This window comes from Octodon degus, unplaced genomic scaffold (genome assembly GCF_000260255.1).
Source record: "Octodon degus isolate 3935 unplaced genomic scaffold, OctDeg1.0 scaffold00010, whole genome shotgun sequence".
Taxonomy (NCBI): Eukaryota; Metazoa; Chordata; class Mammalia; order Rodentia; family Octodontidae; genus Octodon; species Octodon degus.
Window position 1 is genome coordinate 1567860 of NW_004524586.1, and position 15652 is coordinate 1583511.

At 42.8% G+C, this 15652-nt stretch overlaps 2 pseudogenes; both read left to right on the forward strand.

Moving 5' to 3' along the window:
- Positions 1 to 327: 327 nt before the first annotated feature.
- Positions 328 to 2487, forward strand: LOC105741312 (annotated as a pseudogene).
- Positions 2488 to 5469: 2982 nt separating this feature from the next.
- LOC105741389 lies at positions 5470 to 6349 on the forward strand (annotated as a pseudogene).
- Positions 6350 to 15652: the final 9303 nt, after the last annotated feature.

Here is a 15652-nt window from a genome sequence, read left to right on the forward strand (position 1 = left end):
TATAGGGATCCCCTATCTCAGCCTTCCTAGCACTGGGATTACAGGCCTGTACCACCATGCCCAGTTTCAGCTGCCAGTGCACAGTTTCTGGGGCCTGCATGGCATCCAGTACCAAGAATCAAATCTGGGTCGTTGTGCTTGCCAGGCAAGTTCATAGACTGCCACGTTATCTTCCCAGCCCTGTCTTTTTACTCTATTGGCTATTTCTTTTGATGTGCAGAAACTTTTCAAAAACACGAGGTCTAGCTGTCATTGAATGTGCCGGTAGGTGAGGGGCTTCTTGTGTGCCGTCATCGCTAGCGCAGGCAGGCCTATATGCAAGCACCCATGTTGAGGGGACCTGCAGTTGGCATTGATCTTGGCACCACCTGCTCCTGTGTGGGTGTCTTCCAGCACGGAAAAGTGGAGATTATTGCCAGTGATCAGGGAGACGGAACCACTCCGAGCTACGTTACTTTCACTGACACTGAACGACTGATTGGAGATGCTGCAAAAGGCAAATGGCCATGAACCCCACCAGCACAGTTTTTGATGCCAAGTTTCTGATTGGACATAGATTTGATGATGCTGTTGTCCAGTCACTGGCCTCATGGTGGTGAATGATGCAGGCAGGCCCAAGGTTCAAGTAGAATACAGAGGAGACACAAAGAGCTTCTACCCAGAGGAGGTGTCGTCTATGGTGCTGACAAAGATGAAGGAGATGCAGACGCTTATCTAGGGGAGACTGTTACCAATGCTGTGGTCACTGTGCCAGCTTACTTCAATGACTCTCAGCGCCAGGCAACCAAAGATGCTAGAACTATTGCTGGTCTTAATGTCTTAGAATTATCAACGCAAGACTGGCAGTGTCAGAAGTTGTTGACTTGAGCCTTTTACAGCTCAACATATTAATATGGCTTTACTTTTTATACCTCAATTTTATACTTTTCTGCTGGATGGTTAAGACAAAGATAAAGCAAGACCTATATAACAAAAAGTATAACTTTTGTATCTGACAAGATCAGTCAGATCCCCTCAGGACTTACCCTGAAACTCTGTACAGCAGTTTGTAGACAAACCAGTGGCTTAGACAAAAAATGTGAAGCTGAAAGAAATGTGCAGATTTTTTATTTAGGAAATGGCACTTTTGATGTGTCAATCCTCACCATTGAAGATAGAATCTTTGAATTGAAATTTACAGCTGGAGACATCCACTTAAGTGGAGAATATTTTGACAATCAAATGGTCATTTCATTGCCAAATTCAAGCGCAAGCACAAGAAGGACATCAGTGAGAACAAAAGAGCTGTCCTCCATCTTCATACTGCATGTGAGCGAGCTAAGAGACCCTCTCTTCCAGCACCCAAGCCAGTATTGAGATTGATTCCCTCTATGAAGGAATAGACTTCTACACCTCCATGACTCATGCTTGGTTTGAAGAGTTGAATGCTGACCTATTCCATGGCACTCTGGACCTTGTGAAGAAGGCTCTTCGAGATGCTAAGCTGGACAAGTCTCAGACCCATGGCATTGTCCTGTTGGGTGGTTCTACCTGTATCCCCAAGATCCAGAAGCTTCTGCAGAACTTCTTCAATTGGAAAGAATTGAATAAGGGCATCAATCCTGATGAGGCTGTTGCTTATGATGCAGCTGTTCAGGCAGCCATTTTACCTGAGACAAGTCTGAAAATGTCCAAGATTAGCTACTGTTGGATGTCGCTCCTCTTTTTCTTGGTATTGAAACTGCTGGTGGTGTCATGATAGTCCCCATCCAGCACAATAGCACCATTCCTACCAAGCAGACCCAGACCTTCACTGCATACTCAGATAACCAGCCTGGCATGCTCATTCAGGTATACGAAGGTGAGCATGCCATGACCAAGGATAACAACCTGACTGGCAAGTTTGAGCTCACAGGCATACCTCCTGCGTCCTGTGGTGTTCCTCACATTGAAGTAACTTTTGATATTGATGCCAATGGCATCCTCAATGTTTCTACAGTCGATAAAAGTATAGGAAAAGAGAACAAGATTACCATCACTAATGAAAAGGGCCATTTGAGTGAGGAGGACATAAAGAGTATGGTCCAGGAAGCAGAGAAGTACAAAGCTGAAGATGAGAAGCAAAGGGACAAAGTGTCTTCCAAAAATTCATCGGAGTCCTATGTTTTCAATATGAAAGCAACTGTTGAAGAGAGAAACTTCAAGGCAAGATTAATGATGAAGATAAACAGAACATTCTTCACAAGTGTAATGAAATCATCAATGAGCTGTTTAAGAATCAGACTGCAGAGAAAGAAGAATTTGAACATCAGCAGAAAGAGATCTAGAAAGTCTGCAATCCCATCATCACCCAGCTGTCCCAGGGTGCAGGTGGCTGCCTGGAGGGGTGCCTGGGGGCTCCCTGGTGGAGGTGCTCCTCCCTCTGGTGGTGCTTCCTCAGGCCCACCATTGAAGAGGTTGACTAAGCCAACCCTAAGTATAGATATGGCATTGTCCCACAAACAGTAAAATTGAAGGACCTAATTTTGTAGCAAATTCTGTGGCAGTTATTAAAGTTGAACTGCTCTAGTAAAGTACTGGGTATGCTCAATACTTGAACAGTGGAACATGTACACAGGAAAACAGCACTGCACTTCAAGCACTGTACTGTAAGTGCAACTGCACTGTTTTCAATAAAAATATTTAAATTGGCAAAAAAAAAAAAAACCATGAGATCGCAGTTGTTTGTTCTTTGAGTATTTCCCATGCAGTTTGCTTTTTGTTTATGAACTCTATACCTACCTATGCTTTTAAGATTTCTACCTACTTTCTTCTGCAGTAAATGTAGTGTTTCTATTTTAATATTTCAATCATTGATCCATTTTGATTTTGTAGTTTAGTGTGTGATGATAGGCATGGGTATAATTTTAGCCTTCAATATGTGGAAAGCCGGTTTTTCTAGCATCATTTATTAAAGAGACTGTCTTTCTTCCAATGAACTTGTTTGGCTCCTTTGTTAATAAGCATAAGGTGGCTGAATGTGTTTGCATTTGTTTTTCCATCTTCTAATCTGTTTCATTGATCTTTAGGTTTGCTTTGATGCCACTGCCATGCTGATTTTGGCTTTGTGGTATAATTTGAAATTAGGGATTGTGATGCTTCCTGCCTTTCCTTTATTGCCCAGGACTGCTTTTGCTTTTCTAGGTCTTTTCTGGCTCCAGATGAATTTTAGAAATGTTTTCTCTGGATTTGTGAGATGCATTAACGAGATTTTAATTGGGATTACATTGAATCTGTATAACAATTTTGGGAGTATGGCCATTTTCACAATGTTAGTTCTTCCTATTCATGAGCAAGTAATATCTTTTCATTTTCTGAAATCCTTAAGTTTTTTTTAAAAGTATTGTAATTTTCACTGTATATATCTCTTGCTTCCTTTGTGAGATTGATTCCTATATATTTCAGGTTTTTGTATGTTATTGTGAAAGGTGTGGTTTCCCTAACCTCTCCCAGTGTGTTCATTGTTTGTGTACAAAAATGCAACTGAGGGGCCGGGGAGATGGCTCTGTAGAATAAGTGCTTGCCTGGCAAGCGCAAGGAGGCAAGCACAAGGGCCTGAGTTCAATCCCTGGTTCTGCAAAAAAAAAAAAAAAAAAAAAAAAAAAAAAAAATTTTTTTTTTTTTTTTTTTTTTTTTTTTTTCGGAGCCAGGGATTGAACTCATGCCCTTGCACTTGCCAGGGAAGCACTTATTCCACTAAGCCATCTCCCCAGCCCCTAACAACTGATTTTTGAGTGTTGATTTTTATTCAACTATGCTACTGAATTTAGTTATTAAATCTACAAGTTTGAAACTGTCTCATTGCTATTTGTCTCTCAATAAAATTATGGAAAAAATAAAAGAATAAATATACAAGTCTCTTGGTGAGGTTTTTGGGGTCTTTGTAGAGTATTATGTCATCAGAAAATCATGATAATTTCACTCCTTCCTTTCTAATCATTGTTCCATTTCACTTTTTTAATTGCTCTGGTTAATGTTTCCAGAACTATATTGAATAAGAGTGATGACAGTGTACATACTTGTGTTGTTCCTGATTTTCAAATGAAGGCTTTCACTTTTTGCCCATTTAGTATGATGTTGGCTATTGATTTGTTATAGATGGCTTTTATCAGGTTGATAAAAGACCACCTATTCCGATTTTGTGTATGTTCTTTTTCAATCATGAATGTCTTCTATCATGAAAGTTTGTTAAAAGCTTTTTTTATATCTGTTGAGATGATCATGTGATTTTTATCTTTGGCTTGATTGATGTGGTGTATAACATTTATTGATTTGTGTATATTGAACCATCCCTGCATTCCTGGGATGAATCCCACTTCGTCATGGTGTATAATCTTCTTGATGACTTCCTGTATTCTGTTTGCTAGTATTTAATTAAGGATTTTTGCATCTATGTTCATGAGGTAGATTGGCCTATAGTTCTCTTATTTGGTTGGATCTTTCTCTGGTTTTGGTATCAGGGTAATACTTGCTTCCAGTAATGAATTTGCTTCCCTTTCAATTTCATTGAAGAGTCTGAGAAGAATTCGCATTAAATCTTCTCTAAATTTCCTGTGGAATTAAGTTCTGAATCCATCAGGACCTGGATTTTTCTTAGTTGCTAAGTTTTTAATTAGATTTTCAGTTTTATTGACTGGTATTGGATTATTGAGAATTTTTTTATCTTCTTGATTCAGCTTTGCTAATTCATCTGTATCTAGCAATCTGCCCATTTTTTGTGTGTTTCCATGCTCTGAAATGAAAGGTTTTGGAAGTAGTATTGAAGATCTTCTGAATTTCTACATGGTCCATAGTGATTTTGCCCTTTTCATTACTTATTGCATGAATTTGAATATTTTTTCTTTTCTTTCTTTCTTTCTTTCTTTCTTTCTTTCTTTCTTTCTTTCTTTCTTTCTTTCTTTCTTTCTTTCTTTCTTCTTCTTCTTCTTCTTCTTCTTCTTCTTCTTCTTCTTCTTCTTCTTCCTCCTCCTCCTCCTCCACCTCCTCCTCTTCCTCTTCTTTTTGGTAAATTTGGCTAGGGGGCTTATCATTTTTATTTATTGTTTCAAAGAACAAACTCTGAATCAATAATTCTTTGTGTTGTTTTCTTTGTATTCATTTGTATTAATTTCTGCTCTGATCTTTATAATTTCTTGCCTTCTTTGGGCTTTGGTTTTTGACTATTGTTCTTTTTCTAGGAACTTGAGGTGCAGAATAATGTGGTTTATTTGTGTTTGTTCTGTGTTCCTGATATGAGAATTTACCATTTTAAATTTCTGTGTTGCACCTGCTTTCCAGTCCTGGGGATCAAACTCAGAAACTTGAGCCTGCTAGGCAGGTGCTTATGCCCCTGAGCTATCTCCCCAGACCTACACCTGCTTTCATTGTGTCTCACAGGTTGAATCTGTATTTTTGTTTGATTATCAATATTGTTTAATTTTATCAGTGACTTCTTTTTCTGAGAAATACCAAATGGCGGATGACGCCGGTGCAGCGGGAGGGCCGGAGGCCCGGGGGCCCAGGCAAGGGAGGCCGTGGAGATCTCTGCAGATGCTTTGACAGTGGCCTTTGAGGTCACGGGTGTGGCAGAGGCCAGGGCTGGGGTTGAGGCCATGGAGCTCATGACATTAAGGCTGAGGACAAAGAGTGGATTCCCGTCACCAAGCTGGGCCAGCTGGTGAAAGACATGAAGATCAAGTCCATGGAGGAAATTTACCTTTTCTTCTTACCCATCAAGGAGTCTGAGATTATTGACTTTTTCCTGGGCACATCCCTCAAAGATGAAGTTCTGAAGATCATGCCTGTGCAGAAGCAAAGTCGTGCTGGCCAGCGGACCAGGTTCAAGGCATTTGTCACCATTAGAGACTACAATGGTCATGATGTCCTGGGTGTAAAGTGTTCCAAGGAAGTAGCCACTCCCATTCGTGGGGCCATCATCCTGTCCAAGCTCTCTGTTGTTCCCATGAGGAGAGGCTACTCAAGAAACAAGACCGGCAAGCCCCACACTGTTCTTTGCAAGGTGACGGGCCGCTGTGACTCTGTGTTGTTGTGTCTGATCTCTGCCCCCAGAGGCACTGGCATCGTCTCAGCCCCTGTGCCCAAGAAGCTGCTGCTGATAGCTGGTATTGATGACTGCTACACCTCTGCTAGGGGCTGCACTGCTACTTTGGGCAACTTTGCTAAGGCCACCTTTCATGCCATCTCTAAGACCTGCCACTATCTGACCCCTGACCTCTGGGAAGAGACTATGTTCACCAAGTCTCCCTGTCAGGAATTCACCAACCATCTTCTGAAAACCTACACCAGAGTCTCTGTCCAGAGGACTCAACCTCCAGCAGTAGTTACAACATAAAGGGTTTTTACACAAGAAAAATAAAATGAATTAAGTCTAGCAATAATAATAATAATTTTACCTGTGATTCTTTGATTTTCATGTGTTTATGGAGATTTGGGGATTTATCTTGTTAATAATTTCCAGTTGTACTGCACTATAGTCAGAATATATGTGTGGGATAATTTCACTTCCTTTGCATTTACTTAAGTGTGCTCTATGTGCTAGTATATGACCTATTTTGGAGAATGTGCCATGTGCAGCCAAGAAGAATGTGTACTTTTATGTTGGGTGGAACATTCTGTAAAATTCTACTCAGTCCTTTTCTTCACAAGTTCTGTTATCTCTTTGCTGATTTTTTGCCTAGTTGATCTATCCCTTTGTGACAGTGGAGTGTTAAAGTTCCCCGATACAATTGTTACTGCTCTTTTGATCTTTTTCATGTCTATTAAAATTTGTCTGATATAATCAGGTGCCCCTACATATATTTATGATTGCTATATCTTCTTTTTACAGTTTTCCCCTAACAAGTGTGTAATGATATTCTTTTTTTTTTTTTTGCGGAACTGGGGGGTTGAACTCAGGCCTTTACACTTGCCAGGCAAGTGCTTGTTCTACTGAGCCATCTCCCCGGCCCCGATATTCTTTATCTCTTTTGATCATTCTTGGTTTGAAGTTTACATTGTCAGCCAGCACAATAGCTAGCCCTGCTTTTCTCTGGGTTCCTGATGTGTGTAGTATTGCTTCCCATACCTTGACTTTCAGTCTATGAATTTCTTTATGAGTTACATGTGTTTTTTGTATATAGCATATTGTATTTTGTTTGTTGATCCACTTTGCCAGGATGCGTCACTTGATTGGTGAATTGAGGCCATTTATGCTGATGGTTATAACTGATAAGTATCAGCTTATCTTTGTCACTTTGTTTCCTGCTGTAGGTTCCCTTCTTTTCCCTTTTGTTTAATTGCTTGCTCTGCTTTGTGGGTTTCTTTTTATTGTCATTCTTTAAGTTTTGGCCATTTTTGTCTCCTTGAAGAATATCTATCAGTGCTCTTTTTAGGCTTGGTTTGGTGGTCATGAATTTCTTCAGTTGCTCTTTGTCATGTCTTATTTCTCCATTGAATTTGATAGAGAGTTTTACAGGGTACATCAATCTGAGTTGCAATTTTTTGTCTTTCAGGAACTCCAGTTTTCACACCAAGCTCTTCTTGACTTGATGGTTTGTGTTGAGAAGTCTACCAAGATTCTGATGGGCTTTGTGTTATATGTTTTCTGTAACAACTTTTAATATTCTGTTCTTTTGCTGAATTTCTGGGATCTTGATTATTATGAGTCTAGGTGTAGCTTTATTTTGATTATGGCTAATTGGAATTCTGTGTGCCTCTCTTACCTGTATGTCAGATTCTTTTCTCATGCTTGAGAAATTTTCTGCTACTGCTTTTGCAAAGTCTTTTTATATCATATGTGTTGATTCTTGCTGTTTCATTGCCACTTATCAGTCTTATATTGTTTCTCTTTGCATCTTCTTGCAACTGCTGAACTGATATTTTGTGATTCCTTATTTTTTTTCATGTTTCTTGTTTTCATTTATCACTCTTTTTTAAAAAAGCAAACATTTACTTGTGAGACAGTATGGCAGTAATTGGTATGACATGACAAGCAGTATGTATGTATTTAGAAGGCCAGACATGTGTGTATTTAGAATGACAGGCATTCCAAGCATGACCCTACCATTACACATTGCCATCTTCAGTGCAGTTGCTTAGTTCACAGGTATCAGCATATATAGTTAGTGAGGGTGAGAATCCTACCAATTAACTGCTAGTTTCAAAAACCTACTGAAGATTCTCAGGATCATTGCCTTAACCATCTTGTGCATATAAACATATGGCTTTGCCCCTGTCATGTTTCCTAGCTTTTCTTCTTGCCCTCTCTTCATTGCCGAATCCTTAAATTCTCTCCTTGTTGTTTTTAAGAGATCTTTCATTTCATGATCACTAGCAGCCTGTTGTCTTCAAGGTCTGAGAGCCTTTCTTCAGGTTCATTCAAGTGGTTTTGCCAGATTTCCATGGAATTCTTTATTTCCTGGATATCTGTTTGAATCTGTTTCATACATTCTAATTCTTTTCTGTATTGTCTGTTCAATATTTCATTGTTTTTCTATTCTTCTCTTTTTTTAATCTATGTCTTCTTTAGATGTGCTGAGCAATTCTTTCATGATGGTTGTCATTTCTTTTTTGACTTGCAAGATTATTTCTGATCTGATTTCCTCTATAGCCTGATGGACTTCAGTTGCTATCATTTCAGAAATTTCATGGTGACTTCCAAGTTCTTCTATGGCCTTGTCTTCTGGATTTGTTCTGGGTGGGCTCGTGGTCTGAACGTGCCTTTTGCTCCTTCATTTTGACATTTTTAAAGCTCCCAATGTTCCCCTGGGCTCAGCAACAATGGTAAAGGTGGCATGTGGGTCAGCAAGACTCCCACGATCTTGGGGAAGTGGGGTAGGCTCACCAAGTCTCTTGCTTTGTGGGGTTCAGTGTGACTTCTTCAGTGGTAAGGGGGGACACGAGCTGCTGAAAGGCCCCCATAAGGTTGGGGAGCAGGGTAGTGCTCGTCAAAGCTTCCATGATGGAAGAGCACAAGCTGCATCTCATTGATGTTCCTGTACTGGTGAGGGAACAGGCCCCATCTCCCACAACGGCTGGGGAGCTAATCCCATGCTTTGAAACATAAAGAATGAGTTGCTTATTTTCTTGTTAACAGAGGATCAGATTTTGTACTTACCACAACAGATAAATGCTATGTGACTCTCGTAAGAACATCAGTGTAAGGGATGGCCTGGTGCCTGATATTCCTTTTTCTGAACCTAAACCCTTGCTCCTGGATGAATCCTAAGGAGGAAGAGCTAGGCTTCCTTTTCTTCCCCACAAAATTGTTCCCCCGTCCACGTGTGTGTGCTGGTTTGTTCTCCTTCCTTCGTTCTCTTCGCCAGCTCCTTCTTTCCCCTTCCTTTATTATTTTGTTAGTCTAAGCACTGACTGTCCAGTTACCAGATCATTTTCTTCCTAAGCATTTCAATAGGTTATTTTTTAACATGAAGAAATCCTGTTTTAAGAAAACTTAACAAGCTTTCCCACAATCCCGCACCTTTCCAATATCAGCACTTCTAGGCATTTCTACTGTGCGTGTCAAATTAGGGAAATTCTCACTGTGGTCCTCAGAGAGAAGATCTGGGCTTGTCATTGCTTCTGTTCCTTTATGCCCTATTTTTCTAGTTTTGGGCTTTCCTCTGCTCTGAAGTTCTATTCCCTGTTCTTGTTTCTGTCCTTACTGGCCAACAACAATCCTTTCCACTGAATGGTAATCTTGTATATGCTGTGTGCCACTCAGTCTACTAGACACTTGACATTTATTGGTGCCTTAATCTTGCCAACAAATCTTGGAGAAAAGAATACTGCCTTGATTTCATAGATGGGCGCAGTAAAATTCAGCAAAGTGAAATAGTTGGCCAAAATCGGATGGCAAGTGAGTGCTGGAGCTGAGCCCTGGCCCGGAACACATGGCCAGTTCTGTGAAACTAGCTCCTTGTGCCAGGACGCAATGTCCAGGCTGAGCATTTCCTGTCCACAGGGCTGCAGGGTGACAGGATGTCATGCTGCCACCCTGTTCCTCTGAGCCTCCTACGCGCTGAGGCCACTGTGGCCTGAACTACGGCTCTGCTGCACCAGCAACACTGCCTTGGGCCTGGCTCTCGGCTCTTCCTCATCTTCCCTCTTCTGTGCAGCCCTTGGCCCTGCTCTCCCCGCTGCCTGCTCCCGCTGGCAGTGTTGCGTGCCGTGTCTGCTTGTGTCAGCAAGTTCCTCCTTCTTTGCCTCCTCATTGCTTTCCTCCCTACTCTCTTTTATCACTTATTTGGTCCTCATCTCTGTCCACCGACTTGCCTCTCTTTCAACCATTTTTCTCTTCCACCTATTTCATCTCATTGAGAAGCTCAAAGCGAAAAACAAAAGAACTGTGAATGGTTTCTGAGCAAGTGAGGTGTGCTCCAGAGTTCTGTTGAGATTGGGTGTCATTCACCAGATGGGGGTCTTAGTTCTGCCATTTTCTTATTTGGACAAAGGGTTAAAGCTCTCTTCCTCAGTTCGCTCGACTGTAAAGTGTGTATGAGGCTGAAATACAATGCAATACTCCCTAACTGTTGGCCTGTTATAGCAGTTGGGGTTCACCAGAGGAAAGGCACGCACATGTATACGACCTACAAGGTGTGCTCGCAGTGGCTGTCTGCAGACTCGGAGAAGGAATGCAGAAGCGTTGTCTGTGTGCTGGAGAGCAGATCGAAGGCCTGGGCTCACTGTCAGGTCTCCTGGGAGTGTGGATTGGGATGCGGAAAGGTCTGTGTTGGAAAGCTGAAGGACAGGCTGGGAGCCTGGAGAAGGGTGTCTAAGAGCGATGGCGCAGATTCGTGCGTGCGCCTCGAAAGATGCAGCCTGAGGCGTCCTTCTTTTTTCCTTTTCTGCTCCATTCAGGCTCCAAGCCTGCTGGCTGGTGCCACCCACACCTGGAAGGGGTCTCTGCTCCTCAGTGAGTCAGTGATCACCCCAGAACTGTGCTCAGCTAATCTGCTGGGCATTTCATACTCAAGTTGACTCCACATTTAGCTTTCTCAGCTGTTGTTATTACTGTTTGACCCTGAATTTAGGAGAGGCTGTTTGTTTGTTTTTGGTGCCAACGACTGAACCCAGGGCTTCCAGATTGCAACGCAAGTACTCTACAGCTGAGCCAAGTCCCCAGCCCCTTACCTTCAATTTAAAACATTCATGAATAGCCCGAAATCTCTACATTTTACCTTCCCTTCTTCCACCACTTTACTCAGATTACTGATGTGGGTTAGGATTTGGGTGTATGCTTTGCTCCACTCAGTATTTGAGTTTTTGACCTAGAGAGACCTCAGCTTGCAAACAGCCTATCTCTGCCACATTTTCATGTATTCTTTATTCTCCTACAAATAAACCAGGTTTCTCTCCAGCAGCAATAGTGACATTTACTTGTACTATTTTTTTCTTTTATGTTCTTATAATTGTAATTAGAGTTCTCTGTTCCTGTTTCTTGTGTGATGAAGGGTGTTAGACCAGTGCGGCACGGTGTCACCTGTGGCCCTCCTCTTTGAACACCCCTGAGGCGTTGCTCTTCTGCCCAGAAGCTCCAGGGAGCAGCTCAGGCCCAGCTGAAGGCCCCGCGTGCTGCCAGGCAGAGGTCCTGCCTCACCCTCCCTGTGCTCCCGGCCCTCCCAACTGCAGCTGTCTCCAGGAATCTTCCTGAAAACCCCTATTCCCTGCCCTAGTGAGCACCCAGAAATCTTGCTCCTTTCTTCATCATTTTTTGTCCATGTATTAAGTTTCTCTCCCAAGGGGTTCATTATAATCGACCTTTAATTGAAGTTTCTGGCCAATTCATTTTTTCCATGTCATTATTTAAGTTTTATAGACTAGCTTGTGACACTAACCAATATTTATAGTACCTTTCCTATGGGCAAACATTCTGAATTCCAAATAACTGAATTTATAAACTTTGTAAATGAGGTGAATAAAGTCATATGGAGCCTAGTGAGGATTGGATTTATCAAGAAGGACTTCATGAAAACTCATCTTGAGTAAGACCTTGGAGGGTGTGTGGAGGGGGTCAGAAGGGTGATAGGCCATACCGCATGTACTGAAGAGGACCGACAGGGCACAGCAAAGAGCTGCAGCAAGGAGACAGCACAGTGGGAGAGTTTTTACTAAATAACTAGGAACCAGCTGAGCTGGGGAGATAGCTGGGCAGTCTGAGCACCTGCCCAGCAAGCACAAGGTCAGGTCCGTGATGGCAGAACTGAGCAATCTCCTGCCCTGGCCTTAATACCTATGGCAGATGCGGATAATCAGCGGGGGGGGGGGGGGGTGACATTGTTTGGGTCTTTTTGTGGTGCAAGGGACTGGACTCTGGGGCTTGTACGTATTAGACAAGTGCTCCACCATTAGACTATATCTCTAGCCAGACACTTGTGTTTCCTTTTTCTTTTTTTTTCCAATTATTTTTTTTAAAAATATATTTGGTACAGGTTCTCCCTACACAGCTCAGACTCATAGTGATCCTCCTGTTTTTAGCCTCCCCAGTAGTGGGATTAGAGGTGTGTGCCACCACGCCCAGACTCATTTGCTGGCTCAGTACACCCCCAGGGGTGGGACCAGGGATTGAACCCTGGTCCCTGAGCTTGCCAAAGCAGGTGCTTAGTCCACTGAGCTATCTCGCTGGCCCAACGTTTGTGTTTTGATGATCCAGACAAGGCCTAAAAATCTTTATACTGTAACATCCCAATTAGTTCTAGCAGTTGATCACAACTGACACACCATACAAAATGAATTTACTGTTTTTTTGTTTTGTTTTGTTTTTTGTTTTTTATGGTACTGGGGATTGAACTCAGGGCCTTGTGCCTGCCAGGCAAGTGTTTATTCTACTGAGCTATCACCCCGACCCTGAATTTACTGTTTATCCTGGATTTAGTCAACCTGGTGCTTTTTGTCTTTCAGTGGGACTGTTTTTGAGGAACATTATTAAATGAAAACCATGTATAACAGCACTGATAAAATCATTTAGTGACATCCTGATGCTGTCTTACTCGGATATGCAGTTCAGAGTGAGACTCCAAAGCCCTTCTAACTAATGATGAGGTGCTTTAGGAAGGTGCTATTCATTCATTTATTGGTGTTAATTGCTTTATAGCACCACATCCCAGTTTTGTATTGATTTATTTTGAAATTAATGTTCCAAAGAGCAAGTTTTAGAATGCTCAGTGAGGCAGTGCCTTGTCAAATAGGCAGCTTCCTCCTTGACAGCTGGGTGTACATGTAATATTTTCCGCAAAGTCAGTAGGCTCAGTATGGCTGTGAATTCCCTTATCTGCTTGCCTTATTTTCCTCCTTTTCTTGGCTTAATTTTTCTTTTTAAGAACTGGTACAAGAATGGCCACCTTTTCTGTGTGGTCTTTCCTAGCTCTACATCCACCATCAAAGGCAGTCTGTTTCTTTTCTTGGTTGTAAGGCACTTTTAAAAAAAATCTTGTATTTATTCATTTGTTGCAGAGTCTTGCTACATAGCTTGGACTTGTAGTGACCCTCCTGTCTCAGCCTCCCCAGTGCTGGGATTACAGGCCTGCACACCACACCCAGTTTCAGTGGCCTGCACGGCATGCGGCACTGGGATTGAGCCTGGGTCCTTGCCCTCACCAGGGAGGTGCTTAGATAGCTAAGCTATCTCCCCAGCCCCGCACTTTGTTTTTGTACCTTTGGCAGAATAGCTGACTAGCTGAGAAGAGCCCACCTCCCAGCTCCACTAGGAGGCCCCTCAGGGCAGCGCGCTCTGTGTTAGCTTTCTCCTCCCCAGCAGCTATTGTGCTGTAGGCACCAGATGCGTCCTTCCCAAATAATTGATCCTAATGAGACATTTTTGGTACCAGCAATAAATCATTTTGTAATACTGGGCTAGTAGAATTTTGGTTTTGTTGAAATGGACTAATGTTCATTCATGCTGGCTTATCTGAGGAAGTTTAATCAGTGAAAAGTTGTGGGACAAATACCCTAAATGTGGATATGGGGAGCCATTCATCTTGGGAGGCTCAATAATCCTTCTCTGAAGGTGTTGGCTTGCCCTCCTCTTCAGTAGCAGCATCATGTGGTGAAACCATTGGACTGGTGTCTGCTTCGAGCTGGGCCTACTTTGGTTTGAGTGAGGTGAGTGTTCCGATCATAACTGGGAAGATTTGTCATGAGATAAATATGCCGGCATTTCTGGTAGGACAATAGGTGACATCCTCTTCCTGCGAGAGGCGGAAAAGGCAGGGCATTCGGGGAGGCCTGCACCGTGACCTGGGGTGAAGGAGTGGCGTTCAGAAGGTGGCAGGCTGCCCCGAGTTCCCTTCCTCTGGAGCGTCACTCTGCCTCACTTTCCCACGTGGGACATGGGTGGTCAGTGAAATTGATGCCCAATGAAGACAGTGAAAGCTACTGCCTGGGAGGCAGGTACCACGCTTGAGGGCATTTGAACCTTTCCAGCAGCCCACTGAGGTGACATTAGGATGTCCTCTTCAGATGAGAGGAAACGATGGCTTGCAGCGGTCGAGCGACGTGCTGAGGCGGACTGTTAGTAAATGGAAAAAGCTGAGCTGTGCATCAGGCGTTTCTTGCCATAAAACCTGTGCTTTGTTTTTGTTTTTTTCTGGGGGGGGGTGGTTGTTGTTGGGATTTTGTTTTGTTTTGTTTGTTTTTGGCTTTTTGAGCCCAGGTCTTGCTATGTAGTTCTGGCTGACTTTGAACTCACTATATAGTTCAGGCTGGCCTCCAACTCTCGGTAATCCTGCTTCACCCTCCCGGGCGCTAGTATTGGAGGCGTGCGCCTCCACTGCCAGCTAGCCCTCTGCTTTGAAATCACTATACTCAGCTGCCTCTGGGGCCTCGTGAGAACCTCATGAAAGAATTAAGTAAATAAATCTTGGGAATATCTTGACTAGAAAGAGTACTCAGTATTAAAAAGAATATTATTTGCTTTCTTGAGAATTCTCCACCTGGAGTAAAAACAGAAGCTGTAAAATGCCGTACACTGGTTGATATGACTTTAAAAGGATCCTCTGGGTGCTGTGTTGCTGATGGGTGATTACTTGGGCGTTCACTGCCTTGCATGCCGGGCTCAGCGGACAAAGGTTTATTTGGGGCTGGACACATGCTGTACGCAAACATTCGAGGCTTATGCTGCCTTTTCGGAACTTACATTGTTGTCTTTTTTTCCGACCAGTAGGTGGAAATAGAACTGAATCTTTCAGCACTTGCTCTTTCAACAGAATCCTGGCAGGATTCCTTTAATTTCTGCCTCAAAGGAAAAAAAGAATAAAGAAAAAAGATCCTCAGGAGAAGTTCAGACTGTACGGTTAGAGGTCAAAGTGAACAGTTAGAGGACTGCAGTTACTTCTGATCCGATGATGGGATAATGGTTTGAGCCTCTTGGAAGCCGGGGTTCTGGAAGCAGCCGCTGGCAGCCGCGGCGTCCTGTGCGCTCTGCTGGAGCTGGGCCCTCGCGAGGGCCTCGCCCTGTGCCGATCCACACATCTGCTCCTAAGGCTTTTCCTCTCAGCTTTCACCTTTTGCCCTTACCATTAAATTGTATATCATGTTTGTTTCCAGAAACCATAATGATGAAATAAAAACTGTCAAATTGGAATAGTATGTAAATAAGAGATAACGGAGAATCTGAATACTAGCTTCTCATGAGGCCCTTACCTTCCATGCTTTTTTTGTT